Source organism: Strongylocentrotus purpuratus, unplaced genomic scaffold (genome assembly GCF_000002235.5).
Source record: "Strongylocentrotus purpuratus isolate Spur 01 unplaced genomic scaffold, Spur_5.0 spur5_scaffold_19, whole genome shotgun sequence".
NCBI classification, from domain to species: domain Eukaryota; kingdom Metazoa; phylum Echinodermata; class Echinoidea; order Camarodonta; family Strongylocentrotidae; genus Strongylocentrotus; species Strongylocentrotus purpuratus.
Window position 1 is genome coordinate 3,033,787 of NW_022145604.1, and position 12,950 is coordinate 3,046,736.

At 36.6% G+C, this 12,950-nt stretch overlaps 1 long non-coding RNA gene across 7 annotated transcripts in view; it reads right to left on the bottom strand.

Moving 5' to 3' along the window:
• The window catches only part of LOC100889285, a 92,890-nt gene that overhangs the window by 29,359 nt on the left and 50,581 nt on the right, over window positions 1–12,950 (bottom strand). For all 7 annotated transcript variants that reach the window (XR_004064893.1, XR_004064894.1, XR_004064892.1 and 4 more), the window contains 2 exons: window positions 3,846–4,181; window positions 3,400–3,498 (listed from right to left, as the gene is read on the bottom strand). This is a non-coding gene — a long non-coding RNA (uncharacterized LOC100889285). The remainder of the gene's footprint in view (window positions 1–3,399; window positions 3,499–3,845; window positions 4,182–12,950) is intronic.

Genomic DNA, 12,950 nt, shown 5'->3' on the forward strand with positions numbered 1-12,950 from the left:
AGCATGTTTTTGCTCATATATGCTATTTATAACATGAACTCGCGCGCACGGACATTTATTTTAAACGGACGCTCGTTTCTATATTAATAGTCATAAAGAGATAAAATTGGTATCAAATTGTGTGTAAAAAAAATGTGGAATATCATGAAAGAAAAAAAAAATTGGATTCCATGTTGCATAAGGCCAAAGCGAATAAAAACGCGCGCGCATGCGCGTGTGCGCGATTTTTTATAAAACGCTCAAAATGGCCTGAAACATATGCAAAATGAATTTGAGATGATTTTGAGCATTTCAAAAATTTGACGGGCGCGTACGTGCGCGTCATGGTGTGCACGCGGATTTTAATGACATATTTTGTTGAACCTTGACCTTAAGTTCATGTGTTACACATCTGGTTCAGTTTTTATGACTCGTTATGAAAATATGGTCATGAGTTCATTATCAGAAAATTTCACAAAATGGCGACTAAATGACGTTATCAGTCAAGGTCAAGGTTGAAAACCTTGCTGTGGTTTGTCCATATACCTACCATACATATGCCACCATATGCTACCCGGATAGGTCGCACTCTCGCCTTACTCTTGGATTATATCTTTGACTTTGTTTCTCATATGGAAATTGGGTTGTTCTTTTAGAAGTTTTTTGTTTTGGATTTATGTGACCACTTTTGGAATAGGAATTTCTCGTAAGGTAAGCGAACACTGGGCTTTTCAAACACTTTTCAGCATTTCATTATAATTAGCTGCACGATACGCCAATCGAATTTCGCGCCTTTTTTCAAAAGCCAATCATGGAAAGATCAAACTGTGCAAAACAGGAATCCTGCAAAAAGGCAACGTGGGAGAAGATCTACTAATATAGAGAACTTAAAACAAGCCTCAGAATCGTTTTCTTCGAACACCACTTTCTACACCATTTCCCCAAACCCCCAGCCTGGTATCACATGCTTCAAAAGTATTGCTAAAAGGTACTCCACCATCGGATTGAAGCGAGGTCCAAAGATTATATTGGAATTGATCAATTTGGCTGTCGTAAAGGGGTCGGTACTCGAAAAGCAATCGCTGTAATGAGAATACTTAGTGAGAGATGTATACAGCATGATCAGGACCTATATATCTGTTTTGTGGACTACGAAAAGGCATTTGATCGTGCCAATTTGACTAGGTTGATGGAGGTGCTGTCAGCCATTGGTGTTGGCTGGAAAGAACGTAGACTGCTTGCATCCTTGTACATATCTCAGACTGCTAGCGTTCGCGTTGGAGATGGGTCTCTGAACCAGCCGTCATTGGACGTGGAACACGTCAGGGGTGCCTTCTGTCTCCTCTTCTCTTCAATATCTATGCAGAGGCAATGGTATGAGAAGCTCTGGCAATGTTAGAAGAAGGAGTGATCGTTGGAGGAGTGTTAATTAAGTCTGTACAGAATGCTGATGATCAGGCCACACTCGCTGTCACTGCCGATGGTCTTCAAAGACAGATGGCACAGGTGGACCAAGTGGTCAGGAGCTATGGCATGAGAATCAACGAGAAGAAGACGAAGGTGATGATGATAAGTAAAGTCAAGACAAAAGAAATAACTATCGTGATAAATGGCAACAGACTATTGCAAGTCAACCACATCAAGTATCTAGGTAGTGGGCTGACTGAGGATGGCAAATCTGCCAAAGAGGTGAACTTGCGCTCAGCTCTGGCAAGAGCTGCCTTCATTCAACGACAAGCTATCCTGATGAGCCACAATATTGACCTTAGTCTGAGAAAGCGTCTTGTGAAGTCTCTAGTATGGAGTGTACTGTAGAATGGGACGGAGACGTGGACACTCACTAAAACAGACATGCAGCGATTGGAGGCGGTCGAAATGTGGTGCTGGCGCAAATTACTAGCTGTGACTTGGATGGACAGAGTTTCGAATGAAGAGGTGCTGCATTGGGCTCAAGAAAAGCGGGTGCTGATTCAAACGATTAGAGAGAGACAGACGAAATGGCTTGGACACATAATGCGGCATGATGAGGGCTTGATGCTCAGAGTCATAGAAGGTCGTATTCATGGAAAGAAGAATAGGGGAAGACCTCGTAAAGGCTTTCTAGACGATGTAATCACAGAATGTGGAGCATTAGGGTATGAAACGCTGAAACGGATGGCTCAAGACTGAGGAACTTGGAGAGGCACTTGATATAAAATTTTGATTGGGTCACTGAACCTGTCATAATTTGACAGATCACTATTTATGATGTATTATATACAGGCCACCTGACTAGCCATGTAATACTTGTTTGAAACAAGTATAGATGGGCTGTTCCAACTAAAAATATGAGACAAAATAGAGCAAAAATAAGCGAGATACTGCTATAAAAACAATGTCATGTAGATTCATATTGTGCACGAAATTCACCTTCCGTAGGCATAGCACGAAAATTAAGAAAAATCTGACATGTGGCCTTTAATCGAAATTGATCTCTTGCCTTTGTATCTGAAATAGATAATCATTCCGAGAAATGTTTCTATTGATACAAGATACGCTGCTCACCCCCTACTCTTAAAAAAAAAAAACCCGAGGAGCGACAATTTCCAAAGATCCCTCCAGTACGAAGGTTCATTCATTTTGAACACCTTACCGCCTGATTTACGTGCAATGTCATCTTTAATTTCATTCAAGAGGCGATGTAAACACCATACCATTGTAAATGCACTCTGAGAAGCAATCCGTATCCATTCTATCGTATCACATTTTAATGTAATATTTTTATATAAACGTGTTTTATGAGTGATGCACTTTTTCTGTATTTTATCTGTCGGATTTACTCCCGTATAGCTCAAAGTCAGGTCGGTTTCACCCCAACCCCATGCAGGAAATTTCTTTAGTAGGAATTATGACTGGACATTACAAAACATAATGAGTGACATAATATTTACCGGGATTGCGTAATGTCAGACGACCCTTTAAAAATGGTGGAATTTTCCTTCTTAAGTCATATCGACACAATTGTGTTACGAAACAATGTCTGTTCGTCACAAAAATTGAAGACTGGCCTGTCCTCATATGCAGACAATTGAATTGTGCATAAGACCGACTTGTTATGGTATGTTGCAGTGGTTCGGGGGGGGGGGTCACCAAACCCGACAAGAGGACAAAACAGCGGGGGAAATAAAATATATTATTCAAAAGGTATTTATTAATTCTACCAAATGTATACTTTTGCTGAAACTTTATAATTGGGAAACATTTATATATTTTCTGTATAAGAAAGAATTTTTTTTTTTTTTGGGGGGGGGCGGCTTGTTGTGAAATAGTGTGCATTTTGTCGGATAATTTTGCCCGAAAAGCCCCCTTCCACGAAAGCTGAGTAAAAAGAAAATATGTTTTGCACATCGGAAATGTATGATCAGTTGTTCTTTGACTTACCGCATGCTGATTCATCCTCGTAATGATCACATTGGTAAAGCCCGTCGCACAGGACAGTTGGTGACACGCTCATGTTGGAGCTCGAACAATAAAAAAAGGCTGGTAGAAGATGGAAAATGGAAAATATTGGAAGCTCATAATGCTTTCACCATTTTCACCATTTATTACACTAGGTTTTCTTTGACTTGACTACTGGTTCATTAGGAGACATTGTGTATCTTCATGTAACATGTTTGTCGTATTATCCTCAAACCTACTCCATACCATCAATTTCATTGGCCATTTGGGATAATCATAAAGATGTAATTATTTTGCTTGGTCCCTAGTCGGTCTAGATTCGGTCGTATTGTTGGTGTAACTAGATTATGAAGAACATTGAGCGATGCAGTGATATCCAACACAAATTATATTCAAATAAGTTAAATCAAGAATTAGCACGCACTCACCTGATAGCTTAATGGAAATGATCTCAACATCCAATACAACAGGGGTTTTATCCTTTCCTCCTTTGGCGACAAACCACATCTCATTGGTATCTACATAGACATCATGAGCGTAGTTTGTATATCCGTGGATAGTTGTGATGACAGACTGATTGTCAGACGGATCGTTACCTGTCCCTATTTTGACTTCAGCATCAGAATAGAGTAGAAAATCTTGGAAAAAAACTCGAAATCCTTTCATAGCGTTTGTTTGTAGCAAGGTTACATTGTATAGTCGTTCGTAGGAATCCATGTTGATGAAATATGATTCGCCTACCTCAAGATATGTTGCTGAATAATCTGTTTTAAAAAAATAGAATTAAGACAATAAATAAATTAATTAATTTTAAAAAAGAGTGGAAAAATAACTTTTGTATCTGAAGATGATTCTGATCACTTCTTTAACTAGAAATTGGTAGATAAGACTCATCATATTGCACTTTCAATTTCATTAATTTCCACAGAGTCATGAAAAGACAATACAATTTAAATCAAATTGAAAAGCATTAGAACAAAACATAAACCTGCAGAGGGGGTGCTCGAAAACCACAAAGGTTTATCGGGGATCATCCCCTGCTTAAAATTACAATATTAAAATACAATAATAAATTTAAAAAAAAACAATAAACACATACAAAAGATATATATATATATATATATATATATATATATATATATTTATATGCAAATCATGACTTTTACAAGAAAGTGACTCATCTATATTAACTCCTAAAAATTTAGTTGAATTAACTCTGTTGAGCAACACATTATCAAATTTTACATTCAATTCATTAAAGTCACCTCCTACCTTTCTTCTCCTGAATACCATATAATTAGTTTTTCCTACATATTAACAACGAGTTTATTAGCAGTGAACCATTTGCAAACTTTACTCAGTTCTCGGTTTAAACTTTCATAAATATTGCATAGTTTTCCCTGATAACAATATGAAATTAAATATATTGGTGTCATCAGCAAATAAAACTAATTTAGCTGGTCTGATACAAAGTGTAGATCATTTATAAACAACAAAAACAATGAAGGAGCAAGAACACTGCCTTGGGGTACTCTTGTTGAAAGGATCTGTGATTGATAACAAACACTATTAAATTTAACAAACCCGGTTCCTATTCAAAAGGTCATTTTTGATCCATTTGAGAGGAGTACCCCGTAAGCCATAAAACGATAGCTTTTGTAACAGTATAGAATGGTTAATACAGTCAAATGCTTTAGATAAATCAAGGAATGTACCAGCAGGAATTAGCTTATTTTCCAATGCATGAGTTAGAAACTTAAACATTCAATTAGAGCCGTGGATGTTGAGTGTTTTTTACGAAATTTCAATTGTTTAGCATATAAAATAGCACGTTTGTACACCAATTTTTCTAAAAAATTTGAACAGATTGGCAAGATAGAAATCATATAATATTCTGTTGTTTTCTTTACAGAGATTCTTATGAAGGGGTATTACTTTTACTAACTTTAATTGATCCGGAAGTTGTCCTGAAATAAAAAGACTCATTAAAAATATGACAAAGGTGCTTGGCAAAAACATGTAAAGTTTTCTTAACAATCTCTTTGGCCACTTAAGTTACTTAGGCCATCTAGGAGGCTGTTCACACCGGCAGAGATAGCGCGCTAGACCGCGCTATCTCTGCGGTGTGGAAGGTACAATGTCGTTTCGGTCCGCCCAACAGCGAGCCACGGCGAGCCAAAACGGAGTGCCACTGGAGCACCTCTTGGGGGTGGTCCACGAGAGATAGCGTGGTCTAGCGCGCTAGAAAAAAGGGGTGCTCCGATAGACCGCGCTATCTCATTGCGGTGTGAACAGCCTCTAGGTCATCATTAACAGGTTGTCGACCTGACCGTATCTACCAGAGCTTCCAAAACAGAACCCCAAATCAGGTTGGTTCCCTTTATGGGAATTTTAAACAATTTTATCTCAAATCTTTTTTTAAACCTTTGTCCGATATCCCTATTCCTACCTTACATCCCACCATGGCCATCTTACAACACCTTCTCACCATCAATCCTAGAGCAAAAAAAAAACCTTTTGTGATAAAGCACTGACCCAAAACTTTGGAACACTCTCCAAGTATATCTACGCTCTATGACACACACTGAGGCACAGTGCCTCCCCCTCTTTTTCGAGTACCCCAAAAGTGTCCCCTTTTTCTTTCTAATGAGTGCCCCTTCCCCTTTTCATAAGTGCCCTTTGATAAGTTTCCCTATTCTTATCTTAATAGGTGCCCCACTTTCCTTTGTAATAAATACCCTCTTTTTCCTTCTTACAGGTGCCCCTTTTCAGGTACGAGGTGCTCCTTTTTACTTAAAATAATAATAACTAGATTTGTAATACTTGTTTGGAACAAATATAGGTGGGCTGGTCCAACTAAAATATGAGACAAAATGAAGGGCACATTTGAGATAGCTAATTGTCTCAGCTACAACATACTCAAAGTTCAGCGTAAACGAAGCTAAAACGACGGGGATATTGCTCGCGAAAGACGGAAATATAGAATCCAGTTTTGAGAAAAAATCATGTCCCATAGAGAATACACGCAAAAAGTGAAAAATTGACATGCCTCCTTTAATCGCAAAAATACGCCTTGATTTATTTGTCAAAATGAAAAAATGTTATACACTGCATTTGTAGAAAGTTGTCTCAGCTAGAATATATCGAAATTTGGAAGAAAACCGATCAAGATTTACAGAGATACAATCAATTTTCTAAAAATATGCTGATGCAAATTGAAATTTTGAGTTTGGAGGCCAATATAATGACCTCATGAGTTAATTGAGGGTCAAAAAAGACCCGCAATCATATCTCCGATTCATACTCAATCAAAATATGAAAAAGAATTGGGGTCATTTTACATCCTAAAGAGCTACGATGGATTTTGTATAGGCATGTTTTTGCCTTTATATGCTATGTATTACAAGAGCTCGCGCGCACGGAAATTTATGTTAAACGGTCGATCATTCCGTTATTAATAGTCATAAAGAGACAAACATGGTATCAATTTGTTTGTAAAAATATGTGGAATATTATGAAAGAAAAAAAATGGCGATTCTATGTTGTGTAATAGTTTTACGCACAAAAAACGCGCGCGCATGCGCGTGTGCGCGATTTTTCATAAAATGCTTAGAATGGCCTTAAACGTATGCAAAATGTTTTTGAGACGATTTTGAGCATTTTAAAATTTTGCGCGCGCATTGACGCGCGGACATACGCGCACGTGCGCGTACCTTGATCATAATAAATATGAATGAGAAATAACCTTTGGTTATGAAGATATGACCATTCGTAAAAATTTACAAAATGGCGCCTAGATGACGTCATCAGTGAAGGTCAATGTTAAAAACGTTATTGTGCTTTGTACATATGCCTCTTCTTCTTCCAGTTAAGTGCCGCTTCATGGTGATGAAGATAATCGCACTGGTTTTGTGTGTATATGTGGAGACTTTCACATGTCCTGTTATTCCACATTTTAACTTGTTGTTCTTGTTGTGCAGGTGCATATACATGTGTAAGTAAAAAAAACATTCCCAGTCTTGTAGACATTACATCTGCATCCCACTCAAGGCGTCAAGACCTTGAAGGCGTCAAGAGAGTGGTATTGGGCTGGGTCCTGTGGAAGGTTGTTCCAGTCCTTGCAGGTTCTTGGGAAGAAGGAAGAAGCATATGTCTGATTACTGCAGTTGAATGTCCTAAAACGAGATCCATGTCCTCTTGTTGTCAGTTCAGTGAGAAAGGACTGCCAGGTAACATATGTGTGCCAAATTTGAAGGCATTTGATTGAGCCATTTTCACGTCATCTTGTCCACAAAAAAAGTGGTTAGAAATAAGAAAAATAAACTAGATATGTAATACTTGTTTGGAACAAGTATAGGTGGGCTGATCTAACAAAACATCGAGACAAAATAAAGGGCACATTTGAGATATCCTATTGTCTCAGCTACAACATACTCGAAGTTCAGCGTAAATGAAGCTAAAACAAAGAAGATATTGCTCGCGAAAGACGGGAATGTAGAATCATGTTTTGAGAAAAAGTCATGTCCATGGAGAATACAAAATGTGAAAAATTAACATGCCTCCTTTAATCGCAAAAATACGCCATGATGCTTTTGTCAAAATGAAGAATAATAGGAATTGCATTTGTAAAAAATTGTCTCAGCTAGAACAAATCAAAATTTGGAAGAAAATCGATCAATATTTACAGAGATACAATCAATTTTCCATAAATATGCTGACGTCATAATATGCAAATTGGAATTTTGATTTCGGAGGCCATTATGATGACGTCATGAGTTAATTGAGGGTCAAATGAGACATGAAAAATATCTCCAAATCATACTCTATTAAAATATGAAAAAAAATTGGGGTCACCTTGCATCCTAAAGAGCTACAATGGATTTTGTATCTAGGCATGTTTTTGCCCATATATCCTATGTATTACAAGAGCTCGCGCGCACGGAAACTTGTGTTAAACGGTCGATCATTCCATTATTAATAGTCATAAAGAGACAAACATGGTATCAATTTAATTGTAAATAAATGTGGAATATTATGAAAGAAAAAAAAATTGGCGATTCTATGTTGCGTAATAGCTTTACGCGCGAAAACGCGATTTTTTAATAAAATGCTTAGAATGGCCTAAAACGTATGCGAAATGATTTTGAGACGATTTTGAGCATTTGAAAATTTTGCACGCGCATTGACGCGCGGACGTACGCGCACGCGCGCGTTTTTTGACCTGAAATTGACCGGACGGATATTGACCTTGATCATAATAAATATGAATGAGAAATAGCTTTTGGTTATGAAGATATGATCATGAGTTGATTTTCGTAAAATTTTACAAAATGGCGCCTAGATGACGTCATCAGTAAAGGTCAATGTTGAAAACGTTATTGTGCTTTGTACATATGCGTATACATATGTGTGCCAAATTTCAAGGCATTTGATCGAGCCATTTTCAAGTTATCTTGTCCACAAAAAAGTGGTTAGAAATAAGAAAAATAAAGAATAAACTAGATTTGTAAAACTTGTTTGGAACAAGTATAGGTGGGCTGATCCAACAAAAAATTGAGACAAAATGACGGGTACATTTGAGATAGCTTTTTGTCTCAGCTACAACATACCCGAAGTTCAGCGTAAATGAAGCTAAAACGACGTAGATATTGCTCGCGAAAGACGGGAATGTAGAATCTAGTTTTGAGAAAAAGTCATGTCCCATAGAGAATACACGCAAAATGTGAAAAATTGACATGCCTCCTTTAATCGCAAAAATACGCCATGATGCCTTTGTCAAAAAGAAAAATTGTGGCAACTGGATTTGTAGAAAATTGTCTCAGCTAGAACATATCAAAATTTTGAAGAAAATCGATCAATTTTTACAAAGATACAATCACTTTTCCAAAAATATGCTTATGTCATAATATGTAAATTGAAATTTTCAGTGCGGAAGCCATTATGATGACGTCATGAGTTAATTGAGGGTCAAATGAGACATTAAATCATATCTCCGATTCATACTCAATCAAAATATGAAAAAAAATGGGGTCACCTTGCATCCTAAAGAGCTACAATGGATTTTGCATAGGCATGTTTTTCCCCATATTTGCTATGTATTACAAGAGCTCGCGCGCACGGAAAGTTATGTTTAACGGTCGATCATTCCGTCATTAATAGTCATAAAGAGATAAACATGCTATCAATTTGTTTGTAAAAATATGTGGAATATAATGAAAGAAAAAAAATGCCGATTCTATGTTGTGTAATAGTTTTACGCGCGAAAACGCGCGCGCATGCGCGTGTGAGCGATTTTTTATAAAATGCTTAAAATGGCCTAAAACGTATGCAAAATGATTTTGAGACGATTTTGAGCATTTTAAATTTTTGCGCGCGCATTGACGCGCGGACGTACGCGCACGCGCGCGTTCTATGACCTGAAATTAACCGGACGGATATTGACTTTGATCATGATAAATATGAATGAGAAATAGCCTTTGGTTAAGAAGATATGATCATGAGATGATTTCCGTAAAATTTTACAAAATGGCGCCTAGATGACGTCATCAGTGAAGGTCAATATTGAAAACGTTATTGTGCTTTGTACATATGCGTATACATATGTGTGCCAAATTTCAAGGCATTTGATCAAGCCACTTTCAAGTTATCTTGTCCACAAAAAAGTGGTTAGAAATAAGAAAAATAAAGAATAAACTAGATTTGTAATACTTGTTTGGAACAAGTATAGGTGGGCTGATCCAACAAAAAATTGAGGCAAAATGAAGGGTACATTTGAGATAGCTTTTTTTCTCAGCTACAACATACTCGAAGTTCAGCGTAAATGAAGCTAAAACGACGTAGAGATTGCTCGCGAAAGACGGGAATGTAGAATCAAGTTTTGAGAAAAAGTAATGTCCCATAGAGAATACACGCAAAATGTGAAAAATTGACATGCCTCCTTTAATCGCAAAAATACGCCATGATGCCTTTGTCAAAATGAAAAATTGTGGGAAATGGATTTGTAGAAAATTGTCTCAGCTAGAACATATCAACATTTTGAAGAAAATCGATCAATTTTTACAAAGATACAATCAACTTTCCAAAAATATGCTGACGTCATAATATGCAAATTGAAATTTTGAGTTCGGAGGCCATTATGATGACGTCATGAGTTAATTGAGGGTCAAATGAGACATTAAATCATATCTCCGATTCATACTCAATCAAAATATGAAAAAAAATGGGGTCACCTTGCATCCTAAAGAGCTACAATGGATTTTGCATAGGCATGTTTTTCCCCATATTTGCTATGTATTACAAGAGCTCGCGCGCACGGAAAGTTATGTTTAACGGTCGATCATTCCGTCATTAATAGTCATAAAGAGATAAACATGCTATCAATTTGTTTGTAAAAATATGTGGAATATAATGAAAGAAAAAAAATGCCGATTCTATGTTGTGTAATAGTTTTACGCGCGAAAACGCGCGCGCATGCGCGTGTGAGCGATTTTTTATAAAATGCTTAAAATGGCCTAAAACGTATGCAAAATGATTTTGAGACGATTTTGAGCATTTTAAATTTTTGCGCGCGCATTGACGCGCGGACGTACGCGCACGCGCGCGTTCTATGACCTGAAATTAACCGGACGGATATTGACTTTGATCATGATAAATATGAATGAGAAATAGCCTTTGGTTAAGAAGATATGATCATGAGATGATTTCCGTAAAATTTTACAAAATGGCGCCTAGATGACGTCATCAGTGAAGGTCAATATTGAAAACGTTATTGTGCTTTGTACATATGCGTATACATATGTGTGCCAAATTTCAAGGCATTTGATCAAGCCACTTTCAAGTTATCTTGTCCACAAAAAAGTGGTTAGAAATAAGAAAAATAAAGAATAAACTAGATTTGTAATACTTGTTTGGAACAAGTATAGGTGGGCTGATCCAACAAAAAATTGAGGCAAAATGAAGGGTACATTTGAGATAGCTTTTTTTCTCAGCTACAACATACTCGAAGTTCAGCGTAAATGAAGCTAAAACGACGTAGAGATTGCTCGCGAAAGACGGGAATGTAGAATCAAGTTTTGAGAAAAAGTAATGTCCCATAGAGAATACACGCAAAATGTGAAAAATTGACATGCCTCCTTTAATCGCAAAAATACGCCATGATGCCTTTGTCAAAATGAAAAATTGTGGGAAATGGATTTGTAGAAAATTGTCTCAGCTAGAACATATCAACATTTTGAAGAAAATCGATCAATTTTTACAAAGATACAATCAACTTTCCAAAAATATGCTGACGTCATAATATGCAAATTGAAATTTTGAGTTCGGAGGCCATTATGATGACGTCATGAGTTAATTGAGGGTCAAATGAGACATGAAATCATATCTCCGATTCATACTCAATCAAAATATGAAAAAATATTTGGGGTCACCTTGCATCCTAAAGAGCTACAATGGATTTTGCATAGGCATGTTTTTGCCCATATATGCTATGTATTACAAGAGCTCGCGCGCACGGAAATTTATGTTTAACGGTCGATCATTCCGTCATTAATAGTCATAAAGAGATAAACATGCTATCAATTTGTTTGTAAAAATATGTGGAATATTATGAAAGAAAAAAATGGCGATTCTATGTTGTGCAATAGTTTTACGCGCGAAAACGCGCACGCATGTGCGTGTGTGCGATTTTTTATAAAATGCTTAGAATGGCCTAAAACGTATACAAAATGATTTTGAGACGATTTTGAGCATTTTAAAATTTTACGCGCGCATTGACGCGCGGACGTACGCGCACGCGCGCGTTATTTGACCTGCAATTGACCGGAAGGATATTGACCTTGATCATGATAAATATAAATGAGAAATACTTTTTGGTTATGAAGATATGATCATGAATTGATTTTCGTAAAATTTTACAAAATGGCACCTAGATGACGTCATCAGTCAAGGTCAAGGTTGAACAAAATTCTATGCTTTGTACATATGCCTATACATATGTGTGCCAAATTTCAAGGCATTTCATCGAGCCATTTTCAAGTTATCTTGCTAACAAAAAAGTGGTTAGAAATAAGAAAAATATTTAATAATAAATAATAAATAAATAAAGGCAATTCTAACGAAATTATAAGGTGGTCTGTACGTTATACAGCCCACCTGATAAATAATAAAGGCAATTCTAACGAAATTATAAGGTGGTCTGTACGTTATACAGCCCACCTGATAAATAATAATAAAGGCAATTCTAACTAAATTATAAGGTGGTCTGTACGCTATACAGCCCACCTGATAATAAAATGGTTTGTTTTATTGAAAATCATCTCGCAGCCTGAAGGCTGAATTGTGTGACTTTTTACAAATTGATTAAAAAAATTACATTACAATAAATACATGTGAAATCAGACATTACAAGATATAAATTCAAAATTCGTTTAAGTTCATAGTAAAAATATAAAATATAAAGATATATATATAAATGTGAACATGCAATAATATTTTCTCTCCGATATTCATTGAATTTAAACGGGTCGTGTTTGTTT